The sequence below is a fragment of the Siniperca chuatsi genome, linkage group LG22 (genome assembly GCF_020085105.1).
Source record: "Siniperca chuatsi isolate FFG_IHB_CAS linkage group LG22, ASM2008510v1, whole genome shotgun sequence".
Lineage (NCBI taxonomy): Eukaryota > Metazoa > Chordata > Actinopteri > Centrarchiformes > Sinipercidae > Siniperca > Siniperca chuatsi.
The window spans coordinates 14,240,749-14,264,945 of record NC_058063.1 but is presented as its reverse complement, the minus strand read 5'-3'; the positions used below and the strand labels follow the sequence as shown (position 1 = coordinate 14,264,945).

The 24,197-nt window shown below is 40.1% G+C and overlaps 1 long non-coding RNA gene across 1 annotated transcript; it reads left to right on the top strand.

Annotated features, from left to right (window-relative positions):
* Nucleotides 1-272: 272 nt before the first annotated feature.
* LOC122870564 lies at nt 273-3,211 on the top strand. Its single transcript, XR_006376613.1, has 3 exons — nt 273-490; nt 1,294-1,448; nt 3,086-3,211. It is a non-coding gene; the product is annotated as an uncharacterized LOC122870564 (long non-coding RNA).
* Nucleotides 3,212-24,197: the final 20,986 nt, after the last annotated feature.

Sequence of the window (24,197 nt, the reverse complement as noted above, 5' to 3'; positions counted from 1 at the left end):
TGTGCCCTGATAGGACATGATAGAAAAGATAGCCTTGAAATGGATTTAGTGTAATCATTCTCTGATGCCACATTTTTAGTTGTTTAACCTGCTTAACTTAATAGAATAAGACATAGGAATTTCCTGTTTTTAAAAGGGTTGTTTTGCTCGAGGATTTTAACATTTTGACAGTAAGCTGTTATGTGGACCATCCACTTGACTGTCACCAGTCATCCATGAATTATTCAAAAAAAAACATTCCAAATATCACGCAATATCATTCTAGCAAACAGAGGAGAGAGATATTCATATTTTTCATTTGACTCCTGACCTTTTCACAGGCCTGTTTCTCATTCATTCCCATTGCATCAGTATAAACCAATAAAATCTGACGGACAAAGCCTTGATCAAATAGCAGCACCGGGGAGGCATCAGGAAAAGGAAAACTGGAGATGAGACTGTCTCGCAGTGGCAAGCACTTGGCAAGTAAAAATAGCTGTAATAGCCTCAGGTAAGTTAACTGCCTGAAACTCCCCAAACTGATTTTAGGTACAGCAGCAAGTGTGGGTGTGAAAACGGCCCCAAGAGTCGTTAAGCCACTTTAAGAGAGGCAGCTGAGAGGATGCAGTGAGAAAAAATATGAAACAGCATGATAGCTTAACCAAACATTCTCACCTATTAGCAGTTTGTGGGATTGTTATGCTTTTATTGTGACATCCAACAAGATTACACATTAATTTAATAGACTCTTAAGTTGAATACCAACAAATGAAAATACAACAAAGGTGAATGGTACTTAAACTTAAAATTGCTATGATTACATAGCAATTAATTAATAATACCTGTAATGTTCTATAGAAAAGTGAAACTATGAAACATTTGAGAGTATAGAGCCAGTTTTACAGGGTTTTATAAAATTTATTTCCCAAATATTTGCACCCAACATGCTTTAGAAGTTACCATTAACATAATGAGCAAACCACAATGCCCCTTGAGTGCAGAATAGAATGGATGATGCCTTTCTACTAATTAATTGGTCCTGTTATGCTGACCATCTTGATCCCCTCGCAGCATGTTTCAAGTATTTGTTTTACAAACCACTCCAGGATTTTCAGAACTCAAGTAGAAATAATATTCAGTTACAGAAATTAACAGGTCTGATGCTAATGGATTATCCTTTTGTAAAAAAAAAAAAAATACAATTATTAGTTTCTGAGTGCATATATCTCTGTGGATGCTACAGAAAATATGTATATTTTTATCCCTTTTAGATATATACATGCAATTTTATATTTTCTAATTTGTTATTTTTAGTTTTCTGTGAAAGCACACACCCAACTTTGTTCTGCACTCTGGAAACCACTGCCTACCCGGGGAGTGCCAGCGCCTCAGACTGTGGTGGTCAGCCTCACTCAGTATTGTCTGGCTGGAAACTCGGGGCACTGCCAGGCCTGAGCTCCTCACAGGGGGTCAGTATGTGTGAGGGCTTGCATGATGAGAGCAGCGGGAACCCGCAATTTTGTATCATCCCATCATAATCCTTTCAGACTGCGCGCCGCATGCATTTGTGTGTGGGTGGGAGTCAGTGACTGAGTGAGTGAATGAATGAGTGAGTGACAGAGTGAAAGAGAGAATAAACTGAAGCATGTGTTAATGGCTGTGTCCTCCACTGTGTTGAAATTTTACCAAGTCAACCGTGAACCAAATTTCTAGCAGCAACATAACCCGACAATAATCCCAAATGCCATGGAACAAGTTGGAAATGCGAGATTGCTGCAAAATACTCATCAGACAGGATTTAACCAGGCTATTTAAGCATATCCCATTTCCCATGATTAGAAACCAGAATAATTCTTGTGAATTGTCCTGCTGACAGAAACTGAGAGAGACACAAGGACATAAATACTCAAGTTTGGACCTTATTCCTCTCCTTGTATTGCTTCCCCCACCCCTTTATAGGAGCCAGGGGATGCAGGATGAAAATAATTAGTCCAAAAATGATTGGAGAACTTAAACGCAATTAGGTAGAGAAAATACATGAGCCACCACTGCTAAATCACTTCTTACTAGAGCATTACTGCTACTGTGTACCTGAATCTGATTGGCAGGTTGTCTATAGGAAAATAAAATAAATAATAATACAATAAAAAACAATAACATATAATAAAGCAAGACACATCCTTGAAAAACAACATTACTGATATATGCTATATTTTTACCCAAAATGCTTTGCAGTCCATGCATTTTTCTTAACCACTAGTGTTAGTGAGTAATGAACCCCTAACCCTGGCAGTGTTACGACCATATTGTACCAGCTGTGATAAACATCAGTCTTGCAGTCCAGACATGTCTTGCTGGTTGATCACACTGCGAAACACATCTGGTACTTTTCACTGATAGCAGGCTCGGAATACTGTAAGTAGACAATCCAGTCAGTTTTTGGTTGATGGAGTATGGCATCCATGGTTTATCTATGAGGCAATATCTTTTCAGATTCTGATTGGGCAAACATGCACTTACAAAAACATACACTACTTTTTGTTGACAAGATGTTTTTGAAAATCATTCCTATTCGCATTTGGCATGAGTTTGAGCTATAATTTTAATCTCTTCATGGGGGTGGGGGATGGTGAGGGAGAGGGAGAGACTAATTCTCATTAAAGCTCCCGTCTGAGAGCCGATTTCACCCAGAGTTAGAGTTAGATGAGAAGATCGATATCACTCTGATGTCAGTCTGTTATAGCAACACGCCAGCAGTCGGTTTGCTTAGCTGGATTACGTTGGACAGCACCAGGTTAGCTCTTTGTGCTAAGCTAAGCTAACCGGCTTTACCCGCATATTTCCCACATAGATATGAGAATGGTATCGATTCTAATCCAACTAAGGTTCAGTTCATCAAGAATGAATTTAAAGACTGTGGTAAACATCCATCCTGTAACTTCAGACTGCTATCTGTTTGTAACTGCTGTGGATTGAGCCACAGCAAACATTTGGGCACAGCAATGTTGTCTGATAACATTAGAACTGTGTTATAAGATGTCATCTGTGAAATGTAACTAAGAAATGTAACTGTAAAATTCCCATTGCTTTCCCTATCTCGTAACAGTATTCATTACCAACCTCAGGCCATTCCAGAATCAGCGGGTCAGCAGAGCTGCTTTATACCCCTCAGAGAAGAGGACCTTGTAAATGCTTTATGATGTAGCACTGGCAACATTTGGCATTTACATTTATCGCCAACTTGGGTTAATTAAACTCAACCCATCCACCATCTTGATTAAACAATGGTAAATAAAGACACAATATTTCTCTGCAGAAGAGAGTGATGTCAGGATGGAGGGCATGAGGAAGAACAGTGAACAGCCTGAAAAGCTCTGACACATACACGCAAACACACATGTGTATAAGCATACACAAGTGTCAAGGATTCTTCCTAACAACTAAGCAAATAGATGATAGAGACATCTGCAAGAGGCAGGGAGACTAAATATGACAAACTATAAGCAAAGTCATTAGTTTAGCAATTAGATTGCTTGTCGCATGCCCTTCGAGCTGCATATTCAATACTCAGGATGCAGCCAAGTCATGCATAGGCAAATGATAATAAAATGAAGCATTTGTTTGTATCATTGGACTTTCTTTTCTATGAATTAAAAACAGCATTTTTTAAATTATCCTAATTTCCTAGTCAATATTGTTAACAGCCTATGAGATAGTGAAATGCAGGTAAACAAACTCTCCCCTAACCCCTTATCCCTCACCTCCCACCGTGCAAGTACTCAGCCTTTAAAATTGATCCTAATGACTTATGGCTTGTGCTGGGGCTGTTTGTATGAATGTGGGAGTTATATTAATTGCCTAGTCATTAGAATGCTCACGATTGTTTTGTTTGATTTTTCTATGTGCTAATTCATAGAGTTCTCACTTTAAGCACACTTAGAGTGAGCTCATCATCTGAATCGGATTTTAGGGCTCAGCTGTCAATTCTCGCCTGTTGCAATGATTCCTTAAAGCTGCATTAAGTTAGTTTTGTCCACTAGGCTGGCAAAGTGACTACAAAACAAACTCAGCAACAGGCTTTATTTATATCAGCTTATCAAGAGCTTATGGGTAACGAGTTAGCAAACAAATGCCAACCTAAACATACGGCAGACATAGAGCATCTTTTTGGAGTCGCATTTCTGGTTCTCTGACAAATATATATGTAATTCACTTGCCTTTTAGCTCAGATTGGGTCAACAAACTACTGTGAAAATGGTAATTTTGATTTTCTACCTGTTTGATGCAAGTCCATCATTTCAAGCTGGACAGATAGCATACATCTGACTTCTTTTGAGCTTCTGTGCTGGAAATGGCTTGCGGCCTGCAGTTATTTATGTAGAGTGCATACAGATTGGAGAATGAAACAGTGAGCTGAAAACTGACATATATGAATCACTGAACAAATCAGAGATGTGAGTGGTGATTCAGAGGTCTGGAACAGGGTTAGCTAAAACTGCAAACAGCTCTATTAGTCGGGTGTTGAAATTTGGTTAGTATATGTACTGTAACTGTGTCATCTGTGTACAAATGAGTACTATACAGCAGACTGATAAAAGATCATTAGTCGATATAGAAAATAAAAGTGGTCCCAGGACTGACCCTTGGGGAACACCTCTCTGTACTGTAACTAATTTAAACTGGTTACTGTCACCAAGATATGAGTTAAATTGACAGACCAACAAAACAAGTTTATCTAGGGTAAAATATCCAGATCCACTTACTTTATTGTAACTGTCTCTGATGCTATATGTCATTTTGTTCTGTCTGGCCATGTTTGTTTTTCTTTCTATCTGCTGTACTCTCTTGCAAAAGAGATCTTCTTCTCTCAATGAGATTACCTGATGCTAAGACACTTCATGTTGGTTTTTCCTTTAATTTGTCACCCATCTGTATCTATCTATATGTCTTTATAAATGTAGCTCTGTAATTACTGAGATGAAGGGAGTGCCTTCCTTTATGGTGTTTTAAAGAAATACGAGAGGAGTAAATGTGTAATCATCTTGTATAAATTATCACAGAATTTCCAGCTATAGCATAGCGTTCAATCACATGCAAAAATGGAACAAGTAGTGAAATCTCTCCCGTGACAGGCATGCATTATATGCCATGGTGCATGACATAACAGTCTACCAAGTCTTGGCTCACCAATGCAGTAAAATCAACTCAGTGTTATTTGTGTTGCCTGCCACTTGTCGTTCTTTCACTCTCATTTACTCGCCTCACTGTTTTTTTCCTAACAACAAGCCCAAAACGTTGTCACTGGACCATCACTGACTCGGCTCAAATGACTTCTGAAATTGCTTTGTTTCCCCTTCCTTGCACACACATGTCACAGATGTTGTTTGGCTGAGAGTGGCTGCATGCCAAAATCAAGCGTGACGTGCCATTAGCAATTGAGCTGACTGTGCGCGGTTTGGTCTTTCTTCCATTATTCATTTTTGTCAGGGGGCGCAGAGTAATGCACACTGAGAAGTAAGTGTTTTGTTGTAGCAGGGTGCATTTGCCTTGTTATGAACCTGGACAGAGCATGATCTGTTGTAGTGTTGAGTCATCTTTAGCCTGTGCTGCTGGATTCAATGCAAACAAAAGAGCCTTTAGGCCTGTGATAAATTGGTGGGATGTATCTATTTGAATTTTGTGTGATTGTGTATAGGAATATAGGAAAAATAATTCAGTAAAGCAGCATATAGGCTAATATTTGGATTACAGTAACCAATCTAAACTGTCACATTAATTCTGCCATTGAAATAATTTAGGTGAATATCCATGATTTGACAGATTCATTTCCGGAATTAAATGCAAGTCTGTCTGTGTTGTTTGGAGGAGGTCTGGCACAGCAAATACTGTTGTCTCTCTTTCTCTTTCCCCAAGTTCCTCTGAGGTCAACTTCAGATTAACTAACGTGATGTATCCCCGCTGCCACGATGCATTACCACTCACATTGTTCTCCGGGTCGACTCACAAGGCAGGCATTGCTTTCAATTACACCCTCAACTTTTCTTTTTAATTAAATGTACAGGCAGATTAATTACAGGACAACTTAAATGATGAAAAAATTAGAGGTGTCCTGCAACATTGTGTTTGGTGTGAATCTGCCAGCCTCCTCTGTGCCCCCTCCAGCCCTTAAGCTGTCATGCCCGCTGTTCAATAAGCAATCTGGTAGGGAGGCGTACAAACGAGTGGAGTCGTGCAGGGCAGTTTGTTTCTGTTTGCCAGACAGGTTCGATTCTTTGAGAGACACAGCCCACAAAACCAGACACCCAGGGCCGAAGGCTGGGTAAAACTAATTATGGTGGTGTTAAAAGGCAAGCTCAATGAGGCACAGAAAAGACAGCCAGATTCTCAGTACCTCTTGACTTAAGCTCTACAGGCCAACAGTGGGAGTTGGTAGGACTAAACAATGCAGTTTATGCTTTGGTTTGAAGAACCTTACTCCTAAATGAACTATGTAGCATCCTGTCTTTGAGGACAGTGTCATCTGTAATTTTAAGAAACAAGTGAAAACTTGAATGAAATTCCTCAGAATGGAAAGATTTTGGAATGAGGACAGTCCTTATTTCCATGGCTATAAAATGTAGCATCAGGTGGGAAAGGAATTGATTTTCATTCACAAACAAAAAAAAAGAGGAATGACGTCATCAGTCTTTTCATTTCAGACTCTCGGATATCTGTGTGAGACCAAAGTAGACAGATATCCATCACACAGTGATCATTGTGATAGATCTGGTCTATATCTGGAAGACACCAGAGGGCCTTTAAAAAGGGAGAACAAACGGATATGTGGGTATCAAATGAAGGCATTAGGGAGAGAATCTGAGTGACACAAACATGTTATGAGAGATGAGCAACATCTGGTGCAATGGATCTTATCCTCAATCGCCGGTCATTACTTTCAGTTCCGATGCATACCCACTGCTCTACTTGCAATACTAATCTTGGCCCTAATTCCCATGTATCCCTGGCTTAATGGGCTCTTTAGAGTATCAACATTTTTACTTTCCCTACTTGTTTCTAGTATACTTTTTTGTTAGCATTTCTCCTTTACACAGTTGCAGTGCCTGTACAATTTGTTAATGCCTGTTTAGTGCAGCGCTTTCCGATTGTTTGCTTCATTTAAGTAGCATTACAAGGGATTTTCAGGAGCATCTTGTTTGAATTTAGGTATTAATTCTAAATGATCAAAACAGGAAAAACAATGGAATTAAGTAAGATTTTAGCATTATTGCACTTTAACAGTTTTACTTAATTCATGCAAATAATAAATGTCTTGCTGCTGAGGACTGTTTGGGGTGTTTGTTATTCTGCAAGATGTCTCTAGGGATTTATAAAGTGCATTATTTTGCTCCCTTTCAAAACTGGTGGAATGTGAGGAGGAAAGGCAGAGAGCAATTCAAGGGGTTAGAGAGGTGGTTGAAACTGCCTCCGACAAAATGAGCGCAGCCCCTGAACTAAACCCAGGGGATTGAAAGTGGATTGAATGCATCTCACCATATATAGACAGCCACTGACACCTCAGGGACAGTGATAGGGAGAGAGGGGAGTTGGACTGAGCCAATTGAACGATTGGGACGAGGATGAAGAAAAGGAGCATCGGGGGGAGAGAAAAAGAGCAGTGGTGTGTTACCAGCTGACCACTGGAGCTTTTCAAACCCCCCTCCTCTCCCATTATACCATTACTGAGACTGAGGGTCCTATTTTCACCCAGCCATACAGCATTCTGGTGCAGTGCCAAGCCTGCTGGCTGCCTCACCACCAGGAAATGTGCACAATTGGAAGAACCAGACTAACTACTACTACTTCCTGAATGACAGGCGCAAGAGAGCATCAGGTTCCTAGGGGTTAAAATGCTTTAATCTTTTTATCCTGTGCTAGAGAGTACTATTCACAGATTTGATACACTCACTCTAAATCCTTAAGTGGCATGCGAGGGCAAGGCTGGGGGGGGGGTTCCACACAAACAGATGAATCCTGGCAGCCAGCCGAGGTTGGGGGAGCTGTAAGACATCAAATATGGGGTATTCAGGTTATAATGTACATCCTAACATTTCTTTGAAGCCATGAAGCCAAGAAGTCTATATGTTTGTGTCAAAATAATGTCATGTTTTGTGATTAATTGGTGAACTTGAGGTGCAGCTCGGTGATGAAAGTGCTGTCAGCAAAGCGAATGAATCTGCTATTATCAAACATCACATAGACTGTTCTTACTTTGCGAGTCTTCTCCTTTGCAAGCATCTATATTCCTTCCTCTTCTCTCGCACTTTCTTGGTACTCTCTAGCATACTCACGCACATCCTCAGCATCCCCAGTTCCCTAATGAGGCGTGATCACTGTGTTAAACTGCTAATTAAAATCAGATATTAAAGCCCACTACCCATAATCCCTCTTGGCTTGCGCTACAAACACCAGGCTGACTGTCGCCTGGAATTATACTCCGATGGATCCCAGGCAACGGGGCAACAAGTAGCTCGCCTCACCTTCACAGAGCAGCCAGTGCATCAATCAGCAGCTAATCTTTAAACTCCAAAATTTGGGCCACCACAAGGCAAGGTAAACTTTGATTTTCTCGCCGTGACCCAGTTGCGGTCGCATGTAAGGTGTGGATGAGGACGTGCGTAAGCAAACAGATTACAGAAAACATGTTTGAGACATATGGCGTATGTCTGCCTTGTAGAGAGGCTCTAATTTGAACAAAATGAGGGCGACATGTCAGAGAATACACTGATTCTAATCTAAGAGGGATCTTGCTTTCACAGAACAGCTGGCGGGCCATTATGGACCATACCCTAATGATCAGCCATGCAAAATTGATGAGTCATTGATTGATCGCCGACATTCATTGGATTTTAGGTTATGAAATGTACTCTTAATACACAATATGTTAAGAGGGATGAGGACATACTTCCCTTCTTTGGTTGGAGACAGAAAGATGGGTTATTTTTTAGGTGATTTTGACTTATGTATATATTTATGTATGTGCCTGTAATTTCTGAGTGAGCATTTTCAGCCTTAACTCTCAAATCCTTTCCAACTCGAGAAAAAAAAAAAGTTTTTCCCCACCAATTAATATTCTCAGCTGTAGAATAGTCAAGACCTTAGTGATCTTCTGTCTCCTCTGCTCAGGGCGATGTGGAGCTGAGGGCACGGCTCCAAACAAACTCAGGTCTCCACGGTGGAGAGTAGAGGTGAACTCTGAACCTTACTCTGCTACCTCATTAGCCTGCATACACACCGGCATCTGTTCTATCATGAACCCTAATATGACCGCATGAAAGCGGCAAATAACTGCTCTCATTGGACCATGTGGGATTATATCGGCGATGACCGGAGTTCACTGACTGCACGGCACCATTCAGCTCTGATTCATTTGGAAAAGAAATACCTATTTGATGGCAAAGATTAACCAAATGAACCTTTTCAGATGGGATGTGGTTGTGGTCTGTCGGTTTTTCTTGGGCTTTTCTGCTTGAAGAGAAGAGAACTGATGAAATACGAGGAAAGGGAGTGGCCAAGGAAAGAGGGAGACGAAATCGACCGTCAGAATGAGAGGGGTCATTGAGCACAACAGGAACACGGAGCCCCGCTCAGCTGGAGGGACTCTGGCGAGGACGGAGTCACCTATCTTACGGTGACAAGCGGCAAATAGGGGCCCATTACCGCACAGAATGCTAATGCCAAACTTTGGGCCCCGGGGACTGGCCCTGTTCCCCAAACACAAGGAGAGGAGACCTGCCAGGGTGCATGCATGACAGCCTCCATTCACACCCACAAGTGCAAGAGATAATAACCGTATAAATCACAAGAGACTCTTACACTCTTTTCTTTCTCACTCCTTCGCTACTCTCAATCTGTGTCTTGACTGCTTCTAACACTTGCTGCTCCTAATTGTCCCCTCGTCTATTTTTTTCCTCCTTCCCTCTCCACTCCCATTCTTTATTGTCTCTTAACAAATCCCTACACACACACACACACACACACACACACAACACACACACGATTCCCTTCGAGGTGCTCTCTTTCACTGTCAGATTCCTAAAAAAAAAAGGCCAGCTGGTGAAAACCATTCATATTGATTAAACAATCTCTGTTCATCATATCCAAAAATAGTGCTGCCAGCATAGATTGAAATGCACATTATATGCAGAGTAACAGGCTGCGGTAATAATTAAACAAGCAAACAAGTGCTAACGATGGTGAATGCAGACCAGGCTGTTGTATGTGTTGCAGAAATTTATAGCAAAATATATTTTTTGTAAACGCCCATCATGGGAGAAAAATTATTTAATTAAAAGTCTGTCTTCTCTTTCTAGTATCCTTTTGATCAATACATTTCTCTTTATGCAGGTTTTCGCTGATTTAAACTTTCTGTGGATTTTTTCCTGTTGTATTTGAAAAAGGGCCAAAAAAAGTCAATGAAGAGATGAAGAGAAGAGACTGCAGAAAGGCAGACTTGTCTCTCCATTCCCTCAGGCCTGTGGTGTGGGCACTGACTCTATTTGACATCAAGTTGCAGTACTGAGAAAGACAGAGTGAGGCGGAGACAGAAACACAGAGAGGGAGACATCAGAGCTCTTATGCCTTCAGGGGTTGTGTAAATGTAAGTCATGCCATGATGGGGCGACTTGTTCAGGGTAACATCACCCTTATAACTTTTATTTCGTTTGGGGAGTTCAGACAGTTTTTGACTTCCTTGCTCCTACTCTTTTCTGAGTGGCAAAAGAACTGAGATAAAAATTACAAAAGTGGCAAACTGCAATTAGATATTAAAGGGGGACAAGATGTCTGGCCATAAAGTTCATGTGCCTTGGAAAAACATACAACAGAACTGAGATGAGGTAGTACAGTATATACTATAACTACACTGCAAACAGCACATATAATTTACTGTTATCACCAAACCATGGCAATAGAGCTGAAACAGTCAATTTATCTATTAGATGACAATTTTGAATATGCAATAAATCATTTAAATCATTAATCAAGAAAACATTTTTCAGTCCAGCTTTTCAAAAATGAGGATTTGCTACTTTTCACTGTCATCATTTTAGAATTATTTAAAATAATGAAAATATTTGGGTTTTGGAGTGTCTTCGAAGAGGTCACCTTGGGCTCCGAGAGATTATGATTTTTTATAGTTTAAGCTAAACTAAATTAAACATTTAAAGCAGCTATAATCATATATTTTTTATGTTAACAATGGATCACTAGACTACTAGTATTAGAAAGGGGTCACTTGTAGTGATGAACCCATAGAGAATTATTACTTGATTGCAGTTTCCTTAAGCTCTATGGAGCTTTGTAGTGACATTAAGCTCATTGTTTTGGTTTTCACAACTTTACTATTTTGGTTGTTTTCGGGTGCACCAGGATGCACTTTTAGTGAAAAAGCTCTTAAAACCCACTGTACACTATCTGCCCAGCACCAAACAGCAGACAGACAAAGTTTGCGACTAGCTGGTGAACATAGTGGAGCATTTAGCAGCTAAAGAGCCAGATATTTTCCTCAGGAGTTGGTGGAGACCAAACCACAGCTAAAAGGAGAGTGAATATTGGACTTACATTCATCAGGCCAGAAACATGACTCCAAATGAATGCTAATCTTGCTCCGTGTCTTCTGGAATAGCCAATCATTTGCTTGATCAAATCACTTGATCAAAAATGTATCAAAAGATTAATGGGAAATTAAAATAAATATTAGTTATAGCCATAAAAGTAAGTTTATCAATGTGCAGTCATACAGTTGTGATCATAGTCTATTTTTCAATTTTCTTGCAACCAAACAAATGTATGTTGACATTTAATGCTTCTATTCAAAATGCATTGTGTGCACCTTTGAGGCCTAGTAAACATTTTGAAAGCAATTTCCTTCTTCATACAACATTTGCTAAGCAGATTTTTATTGGCACATTTCATAGCCACAAATCAGGAATCCCTCACAAAAACACAGTTCCATAGCGCTACTAGTGGTTAAAAATTCCACAGGGAACCTTTAAACTTTCCTCTTTGATGTGTCCAAGGTCAATTCAAAACTCAGCGACAAATAGGATTGTTTTATTACAAAAATAAACAAGTAGGTTATCTTTTCCACAACATCTATATTTGCCTATTATTTTTCTTAATCAGGGCAATGCTTTTGCAGCAGGTGCAATATCATTGTAGGCTCATATAAATGCTACCATCTCAAAGAAATCTCTGCAAGATGATTTTCACACTGTACTGAAATAAACTGTAACCAATAGTTGCCTGGAGGTTATGAAATTAGTCGTGGTGTACTTTTAAATTGCTGGCAGAAATGTGGTATGCATAATTAGTAGTTAATGGTCTAAAACATGCAAAAGCTTCAGTATGGTCCTTTAAGTAGTTTTCGGCCACATAATTTATATCAGTTTTGTGCTATTAATCATTTTGCAAGAAGTTGTTAAGCCATTTTACAATGAAAAGGGAGAAGAATAAAACATGGCTCTTCTCCTGCAGTGTTCTGAAACACCCACTTTCAACATATAAAGCCTTTTCCTAGCCCTGAGTCCATTCTACTTTTGACTGCAACAGTGAAAAGCGAGGCTAATACAAGACTAGCCACAAACCACTAGGGAGAGATGGGAGTAAAACCTTTGGGTAATGCACTCCACACAATGGCCCTATTTACTCAGGCACCTGAAAGAGAGCTCCTTAGTGCAAAATAAGCACATTACTGTGTAGGAGGACTGTGTAGGATTTCAGACCAATCACACAGTATCCTTCATGTGGCTGACAATAAACCTGCAGGAGGAAAAGTGGATAGTGGCAATTCTAGGGTGTGCATGTGTAGGTGTATACGAATGAGACGAGATCTGCTTTTTTCACATAGATCAAACATCCTGTGAGGATATACAGTATGCATGTCTGTCTGTGCATGACAGATTCTGCATCTTCCTGAACAGTATGTGATGTGTATACCTGCTGCATTGTTACATAATGTAAATACAAAACAGAGTAAATGTACACTATAGTAAAAGAGCATCACGAAAAAATCAAAATAAAGGATGTTTTTCTTCTAGGAATACCTTATGAGTAGAAAGCAAGAGAATCAAAAGTCTGTTTGAATAGGAGAGGATTTTTATGAAATATGACTGAAGAAAATTTGAATGCAAACCTGAAATACATTTCGATCAACTTTGTAATTGTTCACTTCTTATCTGCACTTTCCCTTTACACCTCAAATTTGGCAAAGTAATCTAAAATGGAGTGAAATTAAATAGAACGATGGAATGCATTTTAAAGTAAGCTACCTTGCCCTGTGTGTGTATGTGCACGTGTGCGTCCATTTATTTGTCTGCATGCCTGTGTACCTGGTTTGCCTGTCATTGTGTACCATGGTCCATTTGGCCCCGCACAGTAAGAAACGGAGTGGTTGGCGTTACAAATCCCATCTGAATTCCTCAGTGAAAGGGATTGAGTGCCCACCTTCTGACCATGCATTCCAAAAAGCAGCAGGGTGTCCTCTTTGATATTTGCCCGAAGAACAAAACACAGCTTCATTGCCTATAAGGTGGCATTTTCTATCAAAGCAAAAGGCCATAATCCAGATTTATACTCTAAATCCTATGTACACTGACATAATGCCCCCTAAGCTGCCTAATTCCTTCTACAGCCCTCAATGTTTTCTCCACTGTCTCTTTTTTTCTGTCTGTCTAGCTGTTTTTTTCTCTCTTTCTCGCACATTGTATCTTTCCTTCATGTCTCTCTTCTCTCTATCCATTTTCACATGCCTGTCAGTTCACCCACTTCACAGTATTGTTCTTGTTTTTTTGCCTTCTCTCTATTCATCTTCCTCTCTGGCCTTCTCTTTGTCTCCCAGCACATATTTATACTCTCCGAATCCTCCCCCTTTTTTCTCTATTTATGTATTTTTTTCCCACCTGCACTCCCATCACAATAACAATAACAACAGCAACAATATTCTGCACTATGTCCAAACAACCATCCAAGTGCTGCTGGTTGCTAGGATACCCTGCGGCCATTGTGATTGGTTCTCATTATAGCTGGGATTTGCCGTTTAATCCAGGCTATGTAATTGGCCTGCTCTCCAGTGTTCAGGCAGGCTTAACTCCTCAGACGAGCATGCATTTAGCAATGATGCAGTGCTATCATGTATCAACAAATACAGCAAGCTAATACAGATAGAAATACACTCAATTTCAGCCCTCTTGTTGCGCTCTCTCTGAGCAACATAAGTGATTATGAAACCATGAATGCTTTGTTTGCCAGACAGCTTGACAACAGCGCTGGTCAGTATATGTCATATGACACCGAAAAGTCAAGTTACTTGTAACACATGGGTGAATTGCGCTCATGTGTCACTTTCTGTGTGTGGGTGTCATGAGTGGTCACCATGCCGACATTAAACACCCACACACAGGACTTCAAGGCTGCGTTGTCACATCGGAACAAGCAAGCTGGTGATTCCTGATGGAAGATGTGTCACACACACACACAAGCAGGGGTGTCACATGTGAGATGACACTGAGGCAAAGTTGTGATGAGACATTAAAATGCAAAAGAATGTGTGTGTGTGTGTGTGTGTAAGAGAGAGAGAGAGAGAGAGAGAGAGAGAGAGAGAGAGAAAGAAAGAGAGAGAGACATAGAGAGCCTGGATAGATTTAGACACATGTTCACAGATGTTGACCAACTTGACAGAGATCATTCTGTTTTGTGGTATTTAAAACTAAAGCTGTCTGACACGTAGCATGTCCTCATTGTCTAACTCAAATTGTTCCGCCATCCAAATAAATTATTCAAATCTGAGATAAGGGCCTAATGTATTCACACAAGTTACGTGTGTTTTTTAATGGATGTATTTCTTTAGTAGAAAGAAGTTTAAAAAAAACAGTTGACACTAAGGTATGTGGATTATCCTGAGTAACCTGAAAAGACACTGTTAGGTCAACATTATTGATGAGCTTTTAAAATGTCATTTTTCAATAATATAATGCTAATAGACACAGTGAAAAGTTCTAAGCCTGTGCTCCTGTGTTGAATATGAATTTGTTACATGCTAAATATGTGTCAAACACATTTTTTTTATCAAAATCCCTCTCTTTTCTTTTCCTGTAAAATGCAAAAATATTTACTATATTGAAGTCGGGGGTTAAATAAATGTATCCACTGATATGTGACTTGGTATGGCTAGCTACCGCTGCACATCATATAAAACCACACTGTTAGTTCGTGGGTAGCTAGCAGAGCAATATCTCAGTATGAGGTTTGTTTTTTATTTCAAGTCTGCAAATCTTTGAGGCAGAAATATGAAAGACTAACATTTCAAAACCTCAGCAGATTAAAACAAAACTATCTGCATGGCTAGATACCACTAGAGGAAAAATATGTAATTTTGTAATTTGGGTGAACTGACCATTTAAAAGTCTATTATTGTGTGTTAGTATAGTAGCATCTGGTTTGATACTTTTGAAAATGTTTCACTAATTTGGTCCCAGATCACGCTTTCACCTAAACTCAACCTTTAACTGCCAATGTTAATGGGCCGCCAGCTTAATAATGCACTTGCAGCTATTTTTCTGCTTGTGTGTGTGTAGTGATGTCTGGAACTGAGTCCCACCCAAGTAAGCCTAGCAGACTGTTTATGTGCTAATGGAGTTATGGCTCCCATATGGCAGCCATCATGGTGTCCGCTAGCACAGATATACACACATGCGCACACACACACACACACACACACACACACACACACACACACACACACACACACATATGGCTTTAAACACATGCATGTGAACACACATACACACGCAGTGGCAGCTGCTGGTTATGAGAGGCCCGAGTGCAAGAATTTTTATGAGGCCCACCCTCAGCCTGAGATGCACACGTATGTGCATCCCAACACACACATTTGAACTGTACCAAAAGGGGAAATGTTTTTCAAACAATGTGTTGGCTATGAATGAACAAATGAATGAATGACATCATAGCCCAGGCTACAACTGATACTACGAGGCAATGTAACCATAAAACCAAACCAACAAGTTAACAAATCTACTAATCTTTAGAGTAGAGTTTTGATATTTGGGCTAATACAACACACACAAAAAAAAGTGCAGGATTTTGCACAAAAGCCTACATTGTTTTTTGTATTGGCTTTGCCCACATCAATATTAAACCATTCTAACACCAGGAAAACAAGACATGTCAAGGCAATTTGGCTGTCCTCTGCAAAATCACAGCAGACAGAGCTTATTTGGCGCAAGATCCAGCATGCATCTGAATATATAACGGATGAATATAAAGCATATGCATCTGTATATATATTACACATTGACACTGGTTATCATAATTCTATTCTATCATAACAATAAAAAGAATCTCTGAATTTCTATTCTCCTGCTTTTGCAAAATAAAAAGTAATTTATGGAAAAGCTTTAAGTATAATATTTTTATCCATGTGCTAAGAAAATAGCTTAGCAGTAAAAAAAAAATCCAACCCAAAAAAGAATGAATTTGTAAGAATGCATTTACCAATTGTTGTGCTGTTTGCATATTCAGTTGCAAGTGAAAATGCATGTTTTGTATGCTAATAATTAGATATGTTTATATGTCTAAGCTTGTGTGTCATAAATGCTCCCCGCACAACGTTGATTAATAGCTCTGAGAATATATGTGATGATGGTGGTGATGAAGATGATGATGGTTCCTAAGTAAGGATTAGCCCATTGCCATATTAAACCTGCTAGTCAGGTAGAAGAGTACTGGGTCATAGCGTCGACTGCGCCTGCCATTTATCTTCATTCTGTCGTTTTCACTCCATCATTGCTGAAGGTCAAGCTGAGAGATACATGTGAATGAAACGCTCCCTTTTTGCAGTCAATTATATGTTCATGTGTCAAGGACGTGATGGAGAGGATGTGAGAATGTTGGATTGTGGAGGCCTATGGTATTTTTCAATTTTAGGGTGGGAGCATCACATTGCCTGATATGGAGCTATATCATGCAGGGTGTAGCCAGTGGGGAGGTAGGAAAATGTATAGGCCCATAAAAAGGGCTTATCCTGCTTTCATACTGTCTTATCAGTTTTTGTGGAAAAGATAAGACATAAGAGGAAACTGCTTTGTCTGTATGTGGGCGTGACTGTCAGTGATGAACACATTTTTTCTCAAATTACTATGGTGTTTGAGAATGAGGGTGAGTAAACCTAATCATGATGGCTAATAAATCATAATCTTAAAGGGTCAGTCCAACCAAATTACATACGAAAATATTTATTAATTTACCCTTTAGTGGTATCTAGTCAGGCAGATATTGGAGGTGGATGGAATCCCAATTGTGCTGATTAAACCATTGAAAAATGACACTTGAGACAATATGAGACATACATAAAAGGCCAGTGGTATTGCAATGCTATTTTTCTTTTTATTTGCACCACTAGGGATAACTGGAAAAATATGGTGTTGTTTTGTAATTTTGGTGAATTGACCCTTTACATATGGATGGATGGTATATGGCAGTGGAGGTGGAATGCAGTTTTCTGTTGCTTTATCAAATATCATGTGGCACCCTTTGACAACAGCATTTCCTCATGGGAACACTTAAAAAAGCAGGTTGTGACCTCTTGAAATATAAGAGCACTTCACTCCATCTGCTTCACTGAGGTGGTGCAGGGCAACTCCCAGATTCAAATTCATGCTACTGTGTGAAGGCAAAGCAGGATGGCGATGGGAAAAAAAAAAGCTCACATGCTCAGCTAACCTTCCCAGAATGTGTAAAGGTTACATCAACCAGTGCTGCTGTCCATCTAACTCCCCCACCGCAGTCTCTTCTCGGCACAGCCCAGTCGAGCTGCCGTTTTCAAGTGTCTGACTTGTGTTGTTGTTGTTTTCTCCTGTGGGCTGAGTTTTACACAGTCTGTCAATCTCCTGAGCGTCACACATTAGAAGGACCAGTGGAGTGAGACACCAAGAGTGATCCCTCTGGGGAACAGCTCCCCTACCACCTCCCACCCCACCCCTCTCTGCTTGTCTCTCTTTATCTTCCAGCCTTTCCCTTCCTCTCTCCCTCTATCCTTCCCTTTCTTTCTCTCTGCATATCCTTTTCTCTTTCCTTGTCCTCTTCTCTTCCTCGGTCTCCACCAACAACTCCCCAGACTCCTGGCCAAGTTTGAGTGAGTCAGATCCCCTCCGTTTGGAGAGGCTACGCTACATCTGTTGGCGCGCTCAGTGCTCGAGTGGTCGGCCAAGCCCAGCCAACATCCCCCCAGCATGCATCACAGCAAGTGTGCAACTAATGAACACGACTGAAGGAATGTGCCAGTGCCCGTCCCCTGCCTTTTTTGTTTGATAAGTTTTACTCTCAATAGGGGCACTGTTTACAATGATTCAGTCCGGAACAAGGAGCGGAAATATCAAGTCAGATGACCGTGAAATGTTTGTGGAAACCTCTCAAATGAAACAGAAATCACGCTCCAAACTCTCTTCTGACATTTGAGGAAGAAAGTCAATGAATCACATGAAGATCCCGAGTGAGTGACTTCTCAAAGAAGCAGGAGTTTGCAAAACTTTAATATGGTGAGAGCATCCTGACCCTGCGAAACACCTGACAAGAATGTAGAGTCAGTCAAATGTGAAAATCAACTTTCTTTGCTCTTACAAGTGACTTTATTTTAAGGATTGTGTCTTTGCATGAGTATGGAGAGGGGGGACATGTGGGGGGGTCTAAAAGTTAAGGAAATATAAAAAATGCAGAGCTTTTAACTCAAGTCTCTGTATGAATAGCCCTGTCATTCTTCTGGATTTAATGAAAGCTTCCAAAGTGAGTGAAAGCCTGAAATAGCATTAGTTGGCACACAATAGTAGCCTTAACTGTAGGTATTAAACCTTAACAGCCAAGACCTAATTGGCTGTCCAGTGAATAGGCCAATGGGTGGCTGACTCTTAAGCTGCAATGTCAGAATGCCTGACCGGCCAACAGCTTGCCCTTGTCTCCTTCTTTCTGCCGCAAATGAGAAAAAGCTTGGACGTCCCTCTTGATTAAACAGCCGTATCGACCTCACATCTCCCCTCTTGCTCGTTCTTTTGTTTGGGAGCTTTTCTTCACTGAATCGCCTGTGAAATTCTTTATTGAACGACAAGGCCTCAGCTACATTTTTTGCCAAATGTGACCGCTATCAGTTCTTTCATCTATGTATACCTCAGCGGTAAGAGTTTAGATCCACAGCAAACGCTTCTCGGTTGCACATTGCTGTCTGCATTTAACTTGCCTTCATATGACAAAACCAACACAAAAACACTTTGTCAAGTGAAGAAAGCATCAGACTCTTGGATCTTTTACTGCAGAGGGTGGACAGGAGGGGGTCCAGGGTGCATCCAATCACTGACTCCAATGAAGTGAAATACTCCCTGGCCAATAGAGGAACAAGACAGTGTAATGGTTGAGTAAAATCATGCAGTGAAGCCCCCGTTATCCAGCCAAGTGTGCTAATCAAAACCTTATGTGCCTGATCAATACCAGTGGACAACAGATTGCACTCCTGGGGAACTGGTGGACGCTAGAGGGGTGTATCAATGGCCAGGGGAGAGGGGGCAGATAAGAGACAGTGTGAGGGCTGGGGGGTAATGCAGGAACCAGGGACAAGTTGAGTGATTTGAGCAGGTATATAAGATGATTCGACCACAGGAACTTTCCCCAGGGACTAGGAACCTTTGGAGGAACTCAGTGCTCTGCAGGGACCAGCGTCTAAATTAAGTACTGGGGACATTTTTTACCCCCCAAAAGGTCCCTACTTTTCAGAAGTACCGGGACTTTCGGGGTGGGGTTTGCTGCGCTGAACATTTCTGGTTGGTCAGGCTCCGACTGGTGGAGCAGCTGTTGTTTGACTGTCTGGATCGATGCATTGCTGGGTCACAGGCCAGCTTTCTCAGGTGCAGTGGCTCAGCTACTGCGCTTTTGGAAGCCATGGTGGAAGACACCGGATGACCAGTCGGTTGAAGGTAAATCACATACGGCCCACATGCTGCTTGTTAAATGCTATAACCGCTAACTGTTGTCATGCTATTGCTACTGTAACCAATAGCTAATGTTAGCTACATGCTAATACCAACTGCTAACAATAATGGTGTAGAATCATGGTGTTCCTTAAGACAAGGGTTGGCTAAATTGATCGCACAAAATGATATCTTGTTAATGTCGTTGCAGTGAGACAGAACGTTTTGTTCACCATGTTTTTCAGATGAAACGGACAGGTAAGGTGAACTGCAGGCTGCAGACCAGTGTGTTTATCCATGTGACCAACAGTAGCCATCGTCCCATGTGTCCTGCTGAAGCACACAAACACTGTATTTTGCACATTTATATTTCTACAGATTAATAAATAGTTGTGGAACTAAATGTGTGTATAGTGGCTGTTCTTGTATCTGAAAACAAGTATATTGCAGGTGATGTGTTTTATAAGTTAAAACAATAGAGTTATGCAGCTGTGTGATGGGTGTAACCTAATGGGTGTAATTTGCCTAATCTTCCCGGGTCTTTAGACTGCGGTGGAAACACACAACAATGATCTGAAGGAACTTTTTAGTTCCTTGAAAAGTAGTTCCAGGGGATAAAAGTTCCTGGTACTTTTGGTGGAAAAGCAGCTATAGTGAGACAATGCCTGGTCCAACGAGGGAGAAAGATCACACACTCACACACACACACACACTGTTAAGTCATTTAAAAGGGCAGTGCCTGGTGTTTCTCCAGCAGTAAATTCTTAATGTGCAAACAGCTTGACAAAGCTCTGTAATGCAGACAAATTTTAAAACATGTGTTTCCACCATTTTAGCCTAATATACCCATGAGTTTTTGACCACTAAAAACTGAGCTTCTTGAAAATGTGTTTGAAAATATTGGTCTTTGGCGGACACTAAAAATGGCTGACATACTTTTGCCAGCCTTTTTGTCAGCAATGTAAAAAACCTACCATACGTACAAGTGATCACACAATATAGGTATTGCCACTGACATATCTTTTAATTTTGCTTTTCAGATGATTGCACAAGTGTAACATATAATATGGCTGCAACTAATGAGTATTCCACTATCACAGAAGACTAAGAAAACCAGAAATTATTAACTTTTGAAAACCAGTGAATTTTTGATTAAATGATTAATCGATTATCAAAATAGTTTTTGGTTAGTTTTCTGTTGATCAACTAATCAATTAATAGACTAATAATTTCAGTTCTATTTAATAGTATTGTTAAGTTGTATTTATTTGCAGTATCTTCTTGAGATGCAAACCGCCCAAGAATGGCCTTTGGTTAGCAGGTAGCATTTAGACTCTCAGTGAAATCATTATGCTCTATTTGTGCACTTGTCTGTCTAACCAAAACAGGAAGTTACTGTATTTTACACTGATAGACAAAATAAGAGATCACAAAAAGGTGACAAAACAGAACTTTACTCTTAAAACCAGTTTTGGATTAAAACATCCATCCAACCACTCTCCTTACAAGAGGATTACATTTTGAAACTCAGTAATTATATTACAGTTACTAATCCCAGCAATGTTCCGTTACTTTGACATTGTGCCTACAGCTAGCTGGAAATCCTATTCCCAGTAATGAGAAATAAGGCTCCCTGTAATTCCAAAGTTGTTTTATTTACATATTGTTTGTTTGCAGCTGGCTTGCTAACATTAGCCACTGGTAAGCCTACGGCACCTAGCATTGATTTTGTTTAGAGTTGGAGGGTGTGTGAACCCGGCGGCTTCACTGTGCGGACAGGACTTCTGAAGAACTGTGTGCAGTCACTGAGGCTAAGCTAGCTGCTGGATGGTCAGAAAATCCCTTCAAATTATCGGTATGTCTCATTTTCTATTTTTACATGTGTTAAATACAAAACATGTGACATGTGGATATGGAGGATTTGGAGTTGATTAAAAGTACCTTTGACAAGGGCTGGGCTGATAAATTAATGTAACCAGTAATGTAACAAGCTGTTTTTGCTAATTTCCATGACAAACTCCTTCCGCTGAAGAAGATTATGTGATATCATTTAAAGCTCAAGCTAGTAAATGGACCTTGAGGCTGTTTTGTCAACTGCTTTCCAAATTTCCAAGCTCAAGAGTGAACTTTGAAACTCACCTTTTTGTTGTTGGCCAATTGGTAGTGAAATAAGAGGAGGAAGAATAGCGTTTAATGCTTCAGTGTGGGTGGCAAACTTTTAGAGAATGATCTGTGGAGACAAACACACACATAACAACACATACTCATTTTAAATTTTTTCCGCATCCACTGAGATGTGGCCTGACATTCCCAACACTCTGAGTAGCCCATTATGAAGTTTACATTGGAGAACAGCAAGAGAAGTGGCGTTGGAGAGCTTCAAGTAAGGCCTACCAGGTAGAAGTATAAAAAATGTGGCCACAGTAACAAACTTTTTTACAAAATAATTACTACTTACTTAAAAAGAATTTTTGACACAGTGCACTAATTGATTAAAATCCAGCTCATTGAATCTAACTGCATTCCTCACATTCAAGTGTGAAGTACATGGATGCCAATTTCCATAAGTGCACACAGGATCAGATTTTTAAATTCTGCCTGCCAAACACTGAAGAGCGCAGATTTGTCTTTTTTATGATCTGCTGAATTCTCTTTTGAATGTATTAATGCTAAACTGTATAATAGCAGTCCTGGCTGTAATTGATGCACACAGATCTACAAAAATTAACAATGTTCTTTAATCCGTCTGTCATCTCTGCGTGCTTTGAAACAAAAGAGATCATGGAGGGGATTTAAAGCATTAAACTTTTAATTCTAATCACATCAGTAAAGCCGGAGCCTTTTATCCCCCCCCCAAAAAAACATTCCTGTTGCTATTTTCAAAGAAGGCAACCTTATATATCACAGTGGATGCCTCTTTCATATATTGACCAAGTACTGTATGCTGTGTTGTGGATAAATGGGTGAGATTAATATGAGTCTGAAAAGTACAGTTGATAATCTTTGCAATCTCTAGAGGCATGTCAGAGTGTATGGAAATGTGTAATTCAAGAGGCAGCTTTGTACTGAAATATTAATCTAAAATAATCTGTTGATCAATCCTGATGATCACATTAATCCTGGCAAATCACTGTCATTGATACAGCCACGTAATGGATTACCCGCAGAGCTGAATGTATGCCAATGTGAGTTTTACAGCACTGTAAGACAGGAAGCTAACAATACCTGTGATCTATAGAAATCAAATTATCTAGATACTTACTGATATCAGGAGATAAATCTCTACACTATAATCAGCTGAGGTTGAATTAAAAAGCATGTTTTTGCTTTTCTTTGTGTTTGAGCTAGTACGAAGGGGTGGTGATGACACAAACAGGCTGTTAACTACGCAGATTCTCTGAATATGAATGCCAGATAAATATCCGACCTTTCCAGAATTAAATTTAGAACCAGATCCTGCCACTTTGTTGTTGACAGCTGTGTCTTCAGTGAAACATACCAACAATAATAATATGAACATAGCAGCAATTATTATCTGTCAGTTTCAGCCTCTCAAATGTGACGAGGACTTGTCTCCCAATTAGTTGTAATAACAAAAACTAGTTGGGATGTCGACTCACATGTGTCTGTTTTATCACGCCTGGAGCGGGTGCAGGAGACTTGCCTCTTTGGGAAAGCATACTATTTTTTTTACTTTACTGGCAATGTTATGGCTGCATGCTGGTTTAGGGTGTTATTCATTGAAAATCAATATTTTCCATTTCTGAGGATGCAGAATGAATTATTACTGAGATGAGCATAGTGGAGAGATTGAAGGCTTAGTCTGAGGCATCACTCATCTGAAGACTTTCACAAGGACATTTACTTCTTCTCCCTCAGAGTTAACTCGGCGAACATGGATCTCCCTTTTTCTCACCACTGTCAGGGCACATATCACCCTCTGTCCCGAAGACTATATCTCACAGCAGCAGCATCAGCAGCAGGACAAGATGCACATTTAAAGATATTTAAATAAGTAAACTGTTTGAATTCCTCAGGTCTTTTGGATATTAACATTCTTTCTGTGGCTAGTCCTCAGGGTTATGGTTATCAGATTTTCTAAAAGTTCTCATGTTGGGCCGTTTAGGCGAAACTGCCATTTTTAATGAACGTGTCCTAAGAATGCCAACCGTGTAATTCGACAATGACCTCAAATCCTTTTTCGGAAATGAT